Source organism: Ixodes scapularis, unplaced genomic scaffold (genome assembly GCF_016920785.2).
Source record: "Ixodes scapularis isolate PalLabHiFi unplaced genomic scaffold, ASM1692078v2 PGA_scaffold4__175_contigs__length_147842914, whole genome shotgun sequence".
Classification (NCBI taxonomy): Eukaryota; Metazoa; Arthropoda; class Arachnida; order Ixodida; family Ixodidae; genus Ixodes; species Ixodes scapularis.
Window position 1 is genome coordinate 19,610,196 of NW_024609879.1, and position 16,490 is coordinate 19,626,685.

Here is a 16,490-nt window from a genome sequence, read left to right on the forward strand (position 1 = left end):
TATCTCCCCTTCTGAATCGCTTCTCTTCGTGGGCAAACGCTTTGGAATGAAAAGGTTTTTTTTTTCTGTGCGTGCGTGCAGTGTATCGTGTAGACCGCATATAACGTATGTCGCGGGAGTCGCGAAAATCCGCACTATAAGCGGTACCGCGTTATAACTAAAACATCAATTTTTCAGGCCAAAATACATGCCATGAGACAACCTACCTTTGTAAAATAATTTATCTTATGTTACATAAAAAATAAAGCTTAGTTTGAGGAAAGTCTTTATTTCACCATACTAGTACAGTTCTCTCTCAAGTGTGTCACACATTTTGAAAGAAATGAGCGACTTTTGCCTGGCGCAGCCTTTTAACGGTGTCGCGGGTTGCGGGCGGACTTTGCGAGCGTTCAGGATTGCTAACCCTAATCACTTTTCTCGGGCGATGAAAACGCGTGAAAATTCGCATCCTTCATACGGTATGCGTCAGTAATACCTTGAACTTGAGCGCACGCATGAAATGCGCCAAATAAGAAATCCGGGCGATGTTCGAGGACACAAATGCTTAGAAAGCACCACTGTAGTCGAAGTAAACAAACACGACGACACGGGCGTTTCTGCCGTCTTGAGAGTGCCGCCATGACATCGCCGCACGAGTAGGTGGATCTTCCCTTCTAGTACGTGCTGGGTTATCATAGCGACACACAACGAAAATTCACAGTCAAGGATAGCGCTTTTACGCGGAATGATGAGATGAACGCTGTCTGCGACCACGATTACAACCGACGCGACGCCATGTTTGCGGATAGAAGCAGCCGACCCGCGACCGGCATGCATCGCGCGCAAACACTTCTCCTCGATTTGCGATTGGTCTGTCGTTGCGGTTGTTTCCAAACGCAGCAGAGGGACACGCGCACGTGAACGACACGTGCGTGCGTCCCTCCGTCGCTATGGCAACTGAAGCCTCTCTCTTCGCTCCTCCCCCCTTCTTCGAGCAACCTCCTTGCCCCGCGAGTGCCGCTTGCCCGGCTTGCCACGCTTGCTCGCGCCGTCAGCGCCGCTATCTAGTGTCGCACAGGGAAGCGTGCTCGCTGCTCCGGTTGTCGGCGCGATCGGCGGGCTGTGCCAGAAACCGCACTATAACCGGTATTTCCCTTCGTGCGCCTGCATTTTAAGCGGTATGTAATTACATGGAGTTCTATGGGAGGCGAACCGGTGGTTCAAAAAAACCGCGTTATACCCGGTCCTGCACTATAAGCGGTTACGTTGTAAGTGGTCTATACTGTATTTTCTAGCTTTCTCCCCTTCTGAATTACCTCTCTTCGCTTAATTTCATTCCAACTTGAGCTTTTGGAATTTTCTTTCTTTCCTACTTCTTTTTGGGGGGAAGGGACAGGCTAGACGGCAATTGTTTGTGCGTTTTTGGAAGCCTTCCCGGGGGGGGGGGGGGGGGTTTGATTGATACAGCCAAGATGTGGTTCGTTATAACAAGTAGTACTTTTTACATGCATTTTCGTTTAAATTTCCGTGAGTTCGATATCGACTATAATTCGCTGTACGTGGGTTCATTCTAGACGGGTTTCACTGTACTTATGTGTATGCCAAGGCTTTTATATAAGGATGCAGAATCTTATGCAACACTTTTGTTGTTGTAAGAAGGACAAGGGTTATTTTGACGTGATACTCGTGGATTTACACTTGTTAATGTTAAGTTTCATTTGCCATCTATCAAACCTGGAAGAAACATTGTTAAGGTCACTCTGAAGTGACTAAACATAAAAATCGTTAGTTATTTCAGAGTATATTGAGCAGTCGTCGGCGAACAGACCAGTGGAGGATGAGACGTGGACTGGAAGGTCATTAAAGGGGTACGGAAACAAAAATTGAAATATTCAGATTTCGTTCGTAAATGAGTCAAGCATGACGGATAATAACCACAAATGATAATCGCACGTTTGTATTTTGAACGATATGCTATATTTTTCGTTCCAAACGGTGCACTCGGCTTCTCATGGGATGTCGGGTGCAAACAAAAACAGAAAGAAAAGATACCCCGCGTTCGTGACGTAGCAAGGCTGGCGTGATTATGAGCATTGCCCTTGGTGGCGTTGTCAGCATTGCAGTGGTGTCAATAGCATCAGCGAGTTACAACCAAGCCGTTCGAAGTACCCGTGGGGTGACGAGCGTGTGGCTGGCCCAAGGAGCACGTAGCTTCCACAACACTGTCAGCTTAGTGCTGAACAAGGTGGGGAAAGCAACTTTTGTTCGAATTTTGAGCGACGGGCTAATTTTCTAGGGGGAGAATGGCTGTTTCCGGTTGCACGAACGAGGGTGCGAGAAAGAGGGGAGTCCTTCCGTTCTGTCTTCTTGGACCGCTTGGTACAATGCGCAATTTGTGAGTTCAGGAGGAAAGCTAAGAAGGAAAACGTTGAAATGCCAAAGAGCGGCGCTGCTCCGAAGGAATCTGCTACGTCACGACTACGTAGCAGATTCCACAACGTTGCTAGACTACCTCCCAAATAGGCTCCGCATGCATCCACCAGGTGCACATTGAAGATCGTTTATTTAGCTTTAAAATTAGTTTTCTTGTGCCTTTCAACGAAAGACTGGTGTTTTTGAGGTTAGGGTGCAACAGGCAACATATTAAAGCTAGAAAATGAGCGCTGAAATTTCGTTTCCCTACCCCTTTAAGGGAATATGCACCTCGAGAATACCGCATTTATTGGAATATAAGGCGAGGTTTTTTTTCCCAAATCCGTAGTCTCAAAGTCATACCCCGCCTTATATTCGAAGCTCAGTATAGCAATATGGCAATTTTTTTCTTTTTCTTGGGTCCTTCAACTGCCCCCTCGTCTTATAATCGTGACCGCCTTATATTTGAATAAATATGGTATATATATATTTTAATCGAAGCTAGGAGGCTGATTTTTGCACAGTTAGTACATATTGAGCTCCTCTTGCCATGTAGCGTATATATGCGTGTAATGGCCGCAGATATTTTTTTATGATTTCGGGTGAGAACTAGGAATGCAACCATTACACACAGAAAAACTTAATTTTTTTTAAATCTTTTTTGTTCGTCAAAAGTTTCACAACTTTTGCCTGGCTGCTCTTTTGCTGTTGTTTTGAGCAAGGGCAACAACTTTGAGTTTAAAGCCAACAGTGTAACTCGCATATTTGCCCATCCAGAAGCCTGAAGTGGATGATGACAGCCGGAAACCGGGGGTACTCGCAAACGCAGAGAGATGCACTGCGTCTGGTTCTAGATTGTTCGAGATAAAGCGAGAGGCTCAAACAGACAGGATAGAGTGCCTTAGGGTTGTTGGCTGCCGCAGCCGGGTGGGCGCTGTTAGAGGCGGGTTTGAGGCCCACGTCCTGAGGCTTTCGTGCCCTTTGATGACGTCCATTCCCTGATGTGAACAACCCAAGGTTTCAGTGGAGGCTGGAGGTTTGGTTATGGAACGACGGTTTATTTACATAGTTAGGAGACGGTCGTCAAAATCGGAGAGAGAACATAGAAGCAACGCCTCGCTCTGCCTTATGAAGGGTCCGTTTTTCCCTCATTCCTCAGGCAGAGAACCAGGGTAGCAAAACTGCCGCCGATGAAGAAGCAGCGCAACTTTGCGTGCAGATAGGCAACGCTTCTGCCTTTTTTGGGCGCACAAGAACACACGTCCCATTGATGTGCATGTGTGTGTTTGTGCACCCAGGTAAGGCAGACCGCATGCGGCGACATTTCTAAGGGGTTAATTTTTCGGCAAAGTGTCGCCTGAATTCTTGGCTCGTCGACACAAGGAAGCTGCTGCTACATTCTAAACTGTGACATTGCTACGAGAGATACTGGGGCTTGCTGTGCTTTTCACCTTGCCACTTGCGTCAATAGCACGATGGGCACCAAAAAATCATACTTTTGTTCTGAGCGACCTGCTCCAAAGGTCTTTTTGAAATCGCTACTTTTGTCGCTCAGAAGTATACAATTTTGTGACCCTAAAACTAACACTGAGGTTTGCGCTTTGCCTTATCTCGTTATCAAAAGCTGCCCGTTTTTCTTTTTGCCGCTAGTTTATGCACTCGGTACACAATTGCCTTCGCTGTTTTGGCCTTGGGGGGGGGGGGGGGGGGGGGGGGGGACACTGCCCAAGAGGGTCAACTTTTGAACCTATGGCTTAAAGGGGTACGGAAACGAAATTTTAGCACCGATCTTTCTGCATAAATATGGGCTAGGGACAGGCACCACCTCGGAAATATCAATATTGCGCTGTAAAACACAGGAGTACTAAGTTTAAACCTAATGAAATGTTTTCAAATTCCCACCTGGTGGATGGTGGGAAAGTTCTCGTGACATCACTTGTGGCATAGGAGCAGCGCCGTTCTGCGGCAATACGGCATGCCGGCAGAATTAGCCTAGGCCTGAACGCGTTTGCAAAGCCTTGGCGGAGAAAGCCAAAACGTAGTTGGCCGCAGTGAGCTCGTTCTCGTTGCGGCACTTCGCACGACACGACCCGAGCATGCTTCTGGCACGGCCGGTATTAGTTGATACGTTTAGTTGATAGTTGAGTCGCGAGCTGCGAGCCGACATTAAAAAAGATATGTTTGAACTACGAGAGTGTCAGCAAGAGCCACGCAAATACCTGTTCACACTCGGAGCGGACACGCGCGTTTGATCGAAGTGCTGGATTCGCTCTGTTAGACGGCGTTTCGGTAAGCGCTTCTGGACTGATCTTTTACGATTGCAACTCGATACTGACAGGACACGCGGCAAAAAAAGGTTGGACCGACATCGTGTCCGACTATACTTGAGCGGCTTCAGCAAAACTAACGAGGCAAAACTTTGCGTGAATAATGTGACGTGCGGCGATTCATTTCACGTGGACGCCGCAGAATGGGCGCTAAAGCCTGACTCCCACGATGAGATTCTGCTCGCTATTTACAGTCGCGACGTCGCTCGGACTGCAAAAGCGTGGACCGTAGCTGAGATGGTGGACATCGATACTAAAAAACCGCAAGTAGAATCGGTAATTACAAGTCGGTGATGGCCACTGGTAACAATGATCAACAACTTATTGTATATGTTTACACTTAGCCTACTTACCCCAACCAACCTTCAAAAGTGTTTTGAGGCCTGCACTTAGTTCTTATCGCAATTACCGGGTTAACGTTTGGTTTACGGGCCGCTGTCGTTTGAACGAACTGACGACAAAAAGCAGCCAAGTTTGAAAGAGCAGACGACAGTTCGAACGCACGCGCAATGGAGTACGGGCAAGAAGCACCGCGTCCCGTGTAAACAAACCATTCGAATGTCATGTTGTCGGCGTCTGTGTGAGTCTGCATACTCTTTTTCGCGTTGGAGTCGTCGATTCTACGTCCTCATCGCAATGTCTTACCACTTCAATCGCCCGAGCGAAATTATAAAGGCTCGTTACGCCGCTAAACTTTCCGTAAATGATTTGACATGCGGCGATTCATTCGCATGAACGCTGCAGAATGGACGCCAAAACCATGATGAGATTCTTGTAGCTATTTTCGGTCGCGACGTCGCTTGTGCTGCAAAAGTGCAAAAAGGTAGCGGCAATGATCGACGTCGATACTGAAAATCGGAAGCCCGAACAGACCAAGCGTAACAAGTCGGTGATGGCCACCGGTACCAATAATTAACATCTTGTATCTACTGTTTACACCGAGCCTACTTAAGTCTTTTGAGGCCCGCAATTGCTTCTTATTGCAATCACCGGGTCAAAGTTTGGTCTACGGGCCGCTTTTGTTCGAACGAGCAGACGACAAAAAGCAGACAACTTTGAAAGAGCAGACGAAAGTTCGAACGATCAGGCGGCTGCGTGAATTTGAAGACGCACTGAATCCGTGAGTAGTCCGGACAACTTGGGGGTTTTCTCTCGTTCATGTTGGAACAAAGCAAATACATCTGGTGACCACAAATTGTGGCCCGCACACGCAATCGTAGTTCGACAGCGTCTGGTTTGCCCTTTTCACGGCTGCTATCCATGTTCTCGGACGAACGGAGGGGGCAGAAACACATGAAAACTGATCTTCAAACCTTTCCAGATTCTCTTGGTAAAGCCCCCATCGCAGCATTTTGACGAGAAGGCAGGTTTTTTGTCTCGTTTTTTCCAAAGGAACACAGGAATGCATGTCTCGCACGGCGACTTCTGCCCACCGCCCCAAACCGGAAGTGCGTCCGGCGCGCCACCACCGCGGCGTGACGTAGGAGAGTTGAGTTGGTGTATAGCACGGTACCGTTTATAGTGCGGATTTTTGCGACTCCCGCGACATACGTTATATGCGGTTTACACTGTATCATTTAGTTCCTAATTTTTGTACACAGATGAAAATTTGCACTGCATCCTGCCTTGCAACTGCCAGTATATACTGTAAATTTCAGTCATATTAAAGGGATACTGAAGCGAAACTTGAAATATACCTATTATGGTCAGAAATAGGTTCAATACAGTGTAGACTGCATATAACGTATGTCTCGGGAGTCGCGAAAATCCGCACTATAAGCGGTACCGCGCTATAACCAAAACATCAATTTTTCAGGCCAAAATGCATGACATGAGACAACTTACTTTTGTAAAAAAATTTATTTTATGTTAGATGAAAAATATAGCTTAGTTTGAGGACAGTCTTTATTTCACCAGACTAGTACAGTTCTGTCTCAAGTGTGTCACACATTTTGAAAGAAATGAGCGGTTTTTGCCTGGCGCAGCCTTTTAACGGCGTCGCGGGTTGCGGACGGACATTGCGAGCGTTCAGGATTCCTAACCCTAATCACTTCTCCGGAGATGAAAACGCGTGAAAATTCACATCCTTCATATGGTACGCGTCAGTAATACCTTGAACTTGAGCACACGCATGAAATGCGCCAAATAAGAAATACGGGCGATGTTCGAGGACACAAATGCTTAGAAAGCACCACTGTAGTCGAAGTAAACAAACACGACGACACGGGCGTTTCTGCCGTCTTGAGAGCGCCGCCACGACATCGCCGCACGAGTAGGTGGATCTTCCCTTCTAGTACGTGCTGGGTTATCATAGCGACACACAACGAAAATTCACAGTCAAGGATAGCGCTTTTACGCAGAATGATGAGATGGATGCCGTCTACGACGACGATCACAACCGACGCCATGTTTGCGGATAGCAGCAGCCGGCCCGCGACCGGCATGCAACGCGCGCGAACACCTCTCCTCGACCTGCAATTGGTCTGTCGTTGTGGTTGTTTGTTTCTTTGTTTCCAACGCAGCGGAGGGACGCACGCACGTGAACGACACGTGCGTGCGTCCCTCCGTCGCTACGGCAACTGCAGCCTCTCACCGCTTCTCCCCGCGAGTGCCCCTTGCAGCTCGCGCCGTCAGCGCCGTTATCTACTGTCGCATAGGGAAGCGTGCTCGCTGCTCCGGTCGTCGGCGCGGTCGGCGGGCTGTGCCAAAAACCACACTATATCCGGTATTTCCCTTCGCGCGCATGCATTTTAAGCGGTACGTAATTGCATGGAGTTCTATGGGAGGCGAACCGGTGGTTTAAAAAAAACGCGTTATACCCGGTCCTGCACTATAAGTGGTTACGTTGTAAGTGGTCTATACTGTAGTTGTTTTTATGAGGAACACGTTGACTTTGTTCGGGAAAATTATCGTTACGAAACCAATGTAGTACCCAACATTTTTCGACTTTAGATCTGCAGCAGAATCTCTGTAGAGTGCAACTGTGAAAACAAAATTTCCAACAAGTAATTTATTTGGTGCTAACATCGCAATGAAAAATTAAATAAATTTTTGCCTTTTATGTTGTCAACAAAATCTTTTATCTTTTATAAAACACATCCACAAAGTGAAAAAAGAAAGCAATTCCACAGTTGCGTTGCCCATAAAATTCCAATTAGCGAAAATGAGTGAGTCTTTCCTCTTATCCCATTAATAAACAATAGTTTTTCTAAAGTGAAATTCATGCCAAAAAGTGGAATGGAAAAAAATGCATTCAAAGCGCTTCAACCCCTTCCTTTTCTCTAGCATCAGTGGACCGAAAATTATGCAGTATGAATTAACTATGCAGTAAAAGTGTGTGAATATCAAACTCTTTCGAAGCGAATCGAATCGAACAATAAAAGTTACGAATCAAATAGAATATTTTCAAATACGAATGGTAGTTCCGAATAAAAACATTTTTTTAAACAAATATTTTTTATTTTATGTAAATTTAAACAAGAACGCTCAATCATAACAGAACTGGTTTCTTTTTTACACACCGTTATGAAAAGGTCAATTTTGTTGCAATAAGAAAGATGTCACACATGTGACCAGTTTTGGGAAGTATGAAGTACTTAAAGTGCTACTTCGAGTGGGTTTAGAAAAATCATACTTTACTTGGAGTACATTGTCTGATTATGCACTTGTGCTTTACTAAAAAAATTTTTCTGGTACTTTATGAGGAAAGTACAACTCCGGACTTCAAAGTACATTACGCCAATTCGATCATGTTAAATTTGTATAACAAAATGATGCTTTGTCAACAAACAAGTGCCTTATATGTTGATTGAGTTAAATAGTTCATCAGCCAGTGTAAAGTAATTACACAGTGACTGCCTGACCTTATCCAATATTCGCCGCCATTGCTGAAAACAACTAACTTATGCGCCTTCGATTACACTTGGGACAATGCATACCAGTTAAAAAAAAAAGAGAAACACTGTACCATGAAAGATTGTGTTAAACAATTCTTGTACTTTACTTTGAAAGTACATTGTATTTATATACTTCAAGTATGTGGCTCCTTATGTACTTACTACTTAAGTTTAGGTCCACAACCTCTCATTTAATTCATACTTTACTTCAAGTATATTTTAGATGTACTTTACCCAACACTGCATGTGACTGATAAAAAACATAAAATAAAAGATCAGTCAGTAAAACACCATTCAAGAAGTGAAGTTACAGAATGTAAATGAAAGTACTCAAGTGGAGGCGGGTTGGAAAGCCACAACGCAGTCGGACATCGCGTCCCGGACGAACGCAACCACAAAAACTTAAACGAAAGTACACAAGCGGTGGCGGGTCGGCAAGCCACAGCAGAGTTAGAGATTGTGCAACCGCGCTGCGCAGCCACACTGAATTTGTGCCATTTCTTTCCGTGTGCAATAGTTCTGCCAATAGAGGGCGCCACAAAGAAGCAATAAATTAAGAATATGTTGTTTTTTAGGTGAAGGAAGCAAGTCTCACTTTTATCGGTGAAAACGGGCAGAAGTAAATAACAAAAGGAATACTGGCAAACTGATGAACCGGAAAAACAAGCGGTAAAATAGCACGAGCCAGATATTGCCGGTAGCCAAGGTCAGCCATAAATCCATATCCGAATCCATAGGACCTTGGCTAGTGAGTACGGCCCATCGCGTTTGTGCTCACGACAATGCATGTGGTGTCGCAAATTTAGTCATTCATCAAACCTATCGCAGCATTAGTGCCACGACCACTTCGCCAACTCCGCAATCCAGACATCACGGCAAGCAAAGGACAGATTGCAAAACTGCGTGCAAGTAACTTTGCAGCGCTTCATACAAAAAAAAGAAAGGAACTTAGGTTGGATTTTTGAGTTTGCCAAACTCTAAATCATACTGTGGAGTCCAAAAACAAAACAAAAAACTCGACCGCGGTTGACACTAATCAGCAAGTTTTGCGTTATTCCTAGTTTTCCAAGTATTTGAAGAACTCGAATACTTCGAACAACAAAATAGTGAATCGAATCGAATAGCAAGTATTATTCGCGAAGTATTCGAAGTTTCGAATATTCTCACACAGCTACTATGCTGTGTAAACTAATGAAACTTTCTGGAAATACTCTAGATGTGGCATTTTTCAAAATCGATTCTGGGTTCAATCCCCTCCCCTGCCCGTTTCGATCTGGATGAGCATCGTACCAGTGTGCGGTCGTGTATCACTACTGCGTGATGCACGTTAAAGACCCCAGGCTAGCGGTTGTACCGCACTGGCTAAATTGCTCATCTACAGCTGGGAGGCTCGTCGCCCGTTGAGGCAGACTATCTTTCTGCTGTATAGACATACACGCAACAATTTGGTTGCAAAATCAACGTTTTTTTGCAAAACTTTTTTTTTCTGGGTAGTGTCCCCCCTTGAACCGTAATCGAACGTTCGAATGTCGTCGACACCGGCCGGTCTTGACCCCGTTGTGTTTTGTGGGCACAGGTTGGCCGTACAAAACTTGGACGGAGGATAAGAGAATTGTCGACTGACCTCTCGACGAATTTCAGGATCGGCCCACGGAGTGTGCTGCTTGTTGGGACGCTTGGAAGCCACGCCGCACCCCAACCAGCCAGTCAACCGAGCGTCAGCGCCGTGGAGGGCCCGACGACGGAGGCCACGGAACCGAACAAGCTTGTTTTTGTCGTTTACTTTGGCGTGCCGCTGCACGACTTGCCTTACCTCCCTTTGGTGGGCCGTTAAAACGGTTTGGGCGGGTGGTTCTGGGCACGGCGTCGGTCTGCGGTGCGGCGGTACCTTGTACAACGGCAGATTTCCATTTTACAGCAAAGGCTAGCCAGTACATATCTTTTAGGGAGGTGTTAGTGAGAAGTCGCGGGGGCACCTCCCATTGTGCAGCCGCACAAAGCGTCCGTCAATAGTCACTGTTTACGAGGGCCACCCTCGTGGAAAGCAGACGACTCGCCAGAGGTGCGACCTCCGTTCCGCGAGTGCTGGCGCGAGGGACGCTGGGAACTACTTTTTGTGCCAAGGGGGTGGTTTATTTTGAGTTGTACTTACTTTGAGCTGTGACATTTAGGAAGGAAACTTGCGGTTGTGAATGTGTCCCCCGGAAACAGTGCATGCTTCACAAGTGGGAAAGAATGGATTTCGCGTGTCTGGGCCAGGCTTGCGGTATCATTTTCCGCGCGGGTTCTCGGTCTCGCGACAAAACTCCGTATCGTCTCGCCGGGCGTGGACGAGCGACGTCACAAATACTCTGCGTGTGCACCTTGCAAGCAATATGGAAAGTGTGTGTCCTCGTGTTTTTAGCGTGGCGAGCAAGGTGCGTTTTTCTTGGCCACGCTAATTCAGATTTTTCACTCTTCTTTTTTTTTTTTTTTTTTTCGTGATTTTTTAAAATTTACGTTGGGTGTCCCGGTTGTTCTTGGCCGACGCCGTTCTTGGGCATCTCAGAGGCGACTTGAATCGTCGGAGATTGTGTCACAGAAAGCCTTGTTTTCTTATTTCTTGGAAACGATCGAAGGGTTCAGCTACTGCTAATGCAGTTTTTAAGTTTGCTCATTTTGTCGTCGCTTCGGCCCGAAGTGATCGGTGTCCTCGTTGCGCTAACTTGTTGTTTGGACGACTGCCCATTGGGAACCAACACGATTCGTTGACTGGCAGCTGCAGTGATTTGTACAGCAATAACGTCGCACATGGAGAGGGTGATCCCACGTCCCCAAACGAGGCCCCGACGGGCCTCTCTCTTGGTGGCGCGACTGCCGACATTTTGGACATCCAACAGACCTAGCGACTCATTTTTAGGCCTCGTCCTACTTGGCAGCAGCAAGTGGACATCGCATTGTTCTGCATCGGCAACTCGTTTGCGTCAACCGGCATAGATTTGTACAGTGTAGGCGGTGCATAGCTTCTTCATAAACCCTCCAACTGCCGTAAAAACCCTCCAGCCTGTTAGTGGAAGCTCAGACTGCAACCTTTGAAAGACATCTCTGTGCTGGAACCAAAGCCAAAGGTTCACGGCGCATTCGAAAATGGCGCGCTCGTGTCGTAGACTTGGCCTTACTTGCGCGGCAGGGCGAGGGGATGCAAGAAAGTTACGACGACGTTTCTCTGAACTGTGAACGAGGTTCGAGCCAAGGTTCAGCATTGAAGCATTGAACGCTGGCTTGCACGATGGCCGGTGGTGCCAGTACTCTAATCATTTCATTCATATCGCGTTGTGGTTGTGCATATGTTTCCCCATTGCATTACCGCACGAAGACGAGCACCCAGTGACAGTGGAGATCAATATATGCAAGAAAAAAAAAGCAGTTGCCTCGAGTCTTCATGGAGCTCACCTCCGGTTGGTTGCTCCCGTGCAGTGAAAGACTTGCGATGACCTTCTTCCGAGACGGACGGCAAAATGCAACTGTAATGTAACGCACTCTTTAATGTTCTTAGTAAAAAATTGGAGCTACTATTTAATGTTACCATCGAACAGTATAACGTCGACATTGAATGTTTGGAACTTGGTTTTTGTTGGCGATTTAAAAAGTGGTACGTTTGTTTTTCTACATTTTACATGAGGACCACGAAGAACTTTTGATTTTTATCCACAGAGCAGGTCACGAGCACGCTGTACATAGTTTGAGTTCGGGTAATAGCTGCTGTCCTATTTTTCTTTTACTTTTGGGCTCGAAGCAGTTCCGAAGAAGCTTCATTCGTATTTATTACTTTGAGGTATGCTGGCATTGGAGAAGGGTGTACCTTGTAAAGACTAAAAATAGAGGAAGCGCTTTAGACAAACTTCTATTGCAAACAAAACATACAGTTGATGCGTGACTGTGCTCTGTTCATCAAAAACCTTTGTGCAGTCTGCTTCGATGGCTTCCACCTGTGAGAAAAGGCTAGGCACGACAGGTATCGGCAATATGTGGGGATAGCATCGACCGCTGCTCGTGTGGACAACTTTGTAGTGGCTCTGCTGTCATCATTCTCGTTTGGTTCAAACATATTGCTTTAATAGCAAAAGAAAAAAAACAAGTGTCAACAAGAAACAAATGGCAGATTTTCTTGTTTGTTTTGACATTGACTGTGTTTCTTACAGTCTTGACTGCAAAACAACATTGTAAAATGGGCATTGGGTGTATGCACTAGGGTGTGTAGTTTTCTTTGGTTTTATCGAAAGGAGAAATGTATACCGAATAATAATTTCAGGTTTGTGGAAGAGATTGTAGGGGTTGCTTTTCTATTTAATTCTTCACATCTAATATATCTCAAAGTGGGAAGTGAATCTGAACACTGCTTGAAGATGTGTTGCGTCTTTCTGGCGTTTTTCTGCAGTCGAGAAAGCTCGAGCAACAAAACAAAGAAAGGGACGTCTCTATCATGTTCTCACGATTATTTTCTGTTTTTCACATCGACACCTTGGTGTGGCGTTGTGACGAAAAAAAAGAAATGGCAAGGTGAAGTGAATGTTTTGTTACTTGGAATTTTGTCAAAACTGAGTCAAAGCTTGAATCTCTGGAGATAACTCGTGGTTTCAGTCAAGCCCCGATCGCTAGCGAACTGCAAGCAGGTGCCATTATTGCTAGACGCCTCCTTGCCGTGACAGTGTCTCATCTTGGAGGTTCCTGCCAAAAGTCCGACGTCCCCGACGTTTTCTAGGCCGCTTAGCATTGTCCGTTGTTCGTTCTGAGCCGAGCAATCAGGGGCTCGCGATGCGGCTGAACGACCTTGCATCTCGTAATGGGTTGCCCCTTTCATCACTCTGTGTCATATTTCATTCCCCTTGGGGGTTCACTGACAATCTAAGAAGGGGGAGAAAAACATAGTACTGGTTTTTATGTGTATCTTGGGGCCCGAATCATCTAGGCAAGAGTGCTAGATATCTCGGCTTTCACCAGTAAACAGCCCGAAACTTTTCAGGTAAGGGAGAGCACAGTGGGTTAAGCCTCGATTTACTGCTGAGCCTACCGTCTCCCCCCTTTCTCTCCGTTTGAAATTTTGGCGCCGTTTGTTTGTGTGACCGTTCATACTGCGTTGTGGGTTAAGAAAAGCGGGGTCAAGCTCCTTCCATGATGCCCTCTACTCTTTCCAGATTAACAGAGGGAACACTGAAGAGGAGGCAAGTGGACTAGCCTCCTGTCCAGCGTTTGCTCTGCTAAAGTGGAGAGAGTGGAGGGCTTTATGGGAGGAGCTTGCCCCGCTTTTGCAATCACCCGAGGTGAATTAGTGCAAAAGAAAGGGACACATGCACATCCTTCGGGCGTGGCTACAAATTTATTTCTCGCAACTTTGACGTTGCGAGGGAGGATTCCTGGTACGAAAGGTCTCGCAACCCGACAGACTAGTGTTATCGCGTACGTTGCCACAACTGAAAAAGGGGCCCCAGGCGTTGACAACGCGAGCGCCACGTCGGCGGTCGGCCGGGACTCTTGCCGATCGAGAGGGGGTGTGGTGGAACGTTGATGCTGGTGTCCAGTGTGTCGGTTTCTTTTCGTCACATTTTCTGCCCCTGCATTGGCCTCCGCACATTGGCCCTTTCACCAGTACATTGCACGATGTATTGGTGCTGTGCCCGTTTTCTCCTTCGTCGTTTTTTTTTTCTCGATATCAATGGGTTTCATGTGCATTGTGGGAGCTTGCCACTCAGTGGTAGAGAGGTGTGTGTAAGCATTTTAAACGCATGTTTTGAATAAATAAGCCAGAAATTGGACGGGGAAAGCTAAACGTACAAAATATGATTCGCATGTAATTTTTTTTTTTTTTTTTTGAGGTAGCACTACGAGGGAGTACATTGCGCAGAAATCTTAAATACGGTTGCGCGTCTCGGTTCCTTCGCGCCTGACTTCAAGAGTGCTTTATACGTCCGAAAGTTTTGACTCTTGTTGCGGGGACAGACGACAGCCTGGGAAATTCGGTCGCCAAAGTTTGGCGTCTTGGTCGGTGCGACCTCGTCGACCTCCACTGCAACCGTCCGTCCTCTCGGTGGAGTCGGTTGGAGTCCGGGTTGGCGTTGCCACTTCTGCTTCGCGCAGTTGCCTGCACCATTCGTCGGCGCGCGACGCTTTGAAAGAAACTCTCAAAACTCTGTCGTGTTCCGAAACGGCGTGTGTGTGTCCCTCTCTTTACACTCTTTGTCTCGGGAGTTTTAAATGGGCAACGTTTTACCGGCCGGCTCCGAATCATTTCTCACCTTTACAAACTTTTTTGACAGGTCCGACGTCCTAAAGGAGAACAAATTTTTGGAAGGTATTGAAACAAAGCATTAAGGATTTCCCAATTCGTTTCATGCGGCAGTCCGTGTACATACGCACCGAAGAATCGTTCGACGTCCCTTGGAGTTGGGGGGGTCTCGTCGCAGCTGGACGCGGTGGTCTGTTTTTCTCCACTGTCGGGCAGAACGCCACAGGCTATGTCGGTGAACGAGCGAACGTCCTCGGGTGCCGTTGAGGAGGGGCCCATTGAAAGCAATAGGTGGCAAGCCGAGAACTTGCTGCGCAGCCGTCGCTCTGCCAGAGCGAGAGCCGAACGCATGCTTGCCGCACTTGTACATAGCATATCGGACGGACGCTTTTGGACGGCGGTTACGCGAGGCTACCGCATGTATTTATGTGTGTGGGCATGCTCAGAGTGTACCATACCACTGATTGTATAGCTCCTAGTTGTATATAGAGTAACAAATGAGAGCCCCCACTCAATACCTTGTACCTTGTCCGGGCTTTCTGTGTAAGCCTTCCGCGCTCGTCTCCCAGAGACGGCCCTCGTCCCGAATTGGCAAACCCAGCGTCGGCGTTTCTTGGGAGGGGGGAGACTAATCACCCGCATTGGTCTTTGGCTTTTCCTCGAGCTCTCCTCGCTGCGTAATATAGGTATTATGTACAACAAACCTTCTCACAAATATCTATATGTAGAATCTTTTGGTACTAAATAAATTAATTTTTTTACAAGAACGGTTGTTCGGGTCATGCAGCAGGCTTGTGCAGATTCAGTAAATTGTGATTTGGCCCATTTTTGAGAGTTTTGGACGTCGTGGCAGCTGCGGTTCAGAGCCCCTGCTTCAGGCCTCACAGGGTTCTGGTGTTTGCCTCTTGCTGCAACGAAAGAACAGTTTACTGAATGGTAAATCTACTGAATTCATCAACTTGGTGCAGCCTGTCCTGTGTCAGTGTAAGTAGCACCAGGAGGTGTTGGTTTGGAAGGCTCTCCCGCCGGGAAAGATGCGTGTCTTGTTGATGCACTTTGCTCTCCACAAAAGTAGATGGGCTGTCAAACTTTTGGCGACTACCTAGGGCCATCAGAACTTTATTGTTTTTAGAAGTTTATTGATTTAAGAATACTGCCGATCTCACAGAAGATTCTAACAAGTAGTACATTGAAAAATAAAGTGATGACAATTTATAAAAATACAAAGAAAAGATGCATTGACAAACTAAAAGACATGCAAACAAAGGCTGTGGCCTGGAACTACATCACGAAGTCCATTTTACTCCACCGTTTGTGTAAAAAACTGAATATTTAAAATGAATGCAGTGATTGAACTTAAAATATACAGAAAACAAAGAAATAAGTCTAATAGGGTCAGCTAAACGTGTAATTGATAATCGCAAGGTTGTATTCTAATCGGGTGGCTGTATTTTTCGTTTTAAATGCTGGGATGTCAATGAGCGCTTCAAGATCGACCATTGAAGAGCGCAATGCATCTCGGGAGATATGGTGGGACTTTGATGTCGTCGTGTCATGCAGGGTCAAGCGCACTGTAGTTACGAGCTTTGCCACTTGGAGGCCCTGACGTGTTAA

At 46.5% G+C, this 16,490-nt stretch overlaps 1 protein-coding gene across 1 annotated transcript in view; it reads left to right on the plus strand.

The window, feature by feature from the left end:
• The window catches only part of LOC8037859 (USP6 N-terminal-like protein), a 67,441-nt gene extending 51,798 nt beyond the window's left edge, over nt 1–15,643 (plus strand). Inside the window, exon 15 of the mRNA XM_029982862.3 lies at nt 10,256–15,643. The gene's annotated coding sequence lies outside the window, so the exon portion shown is untranslated. The remainder of the gene's footprint in view (nt 1–10,255) is intronic.
• Nucleotides 15,644–16,490: the final 847 nt, after the last annotated feature.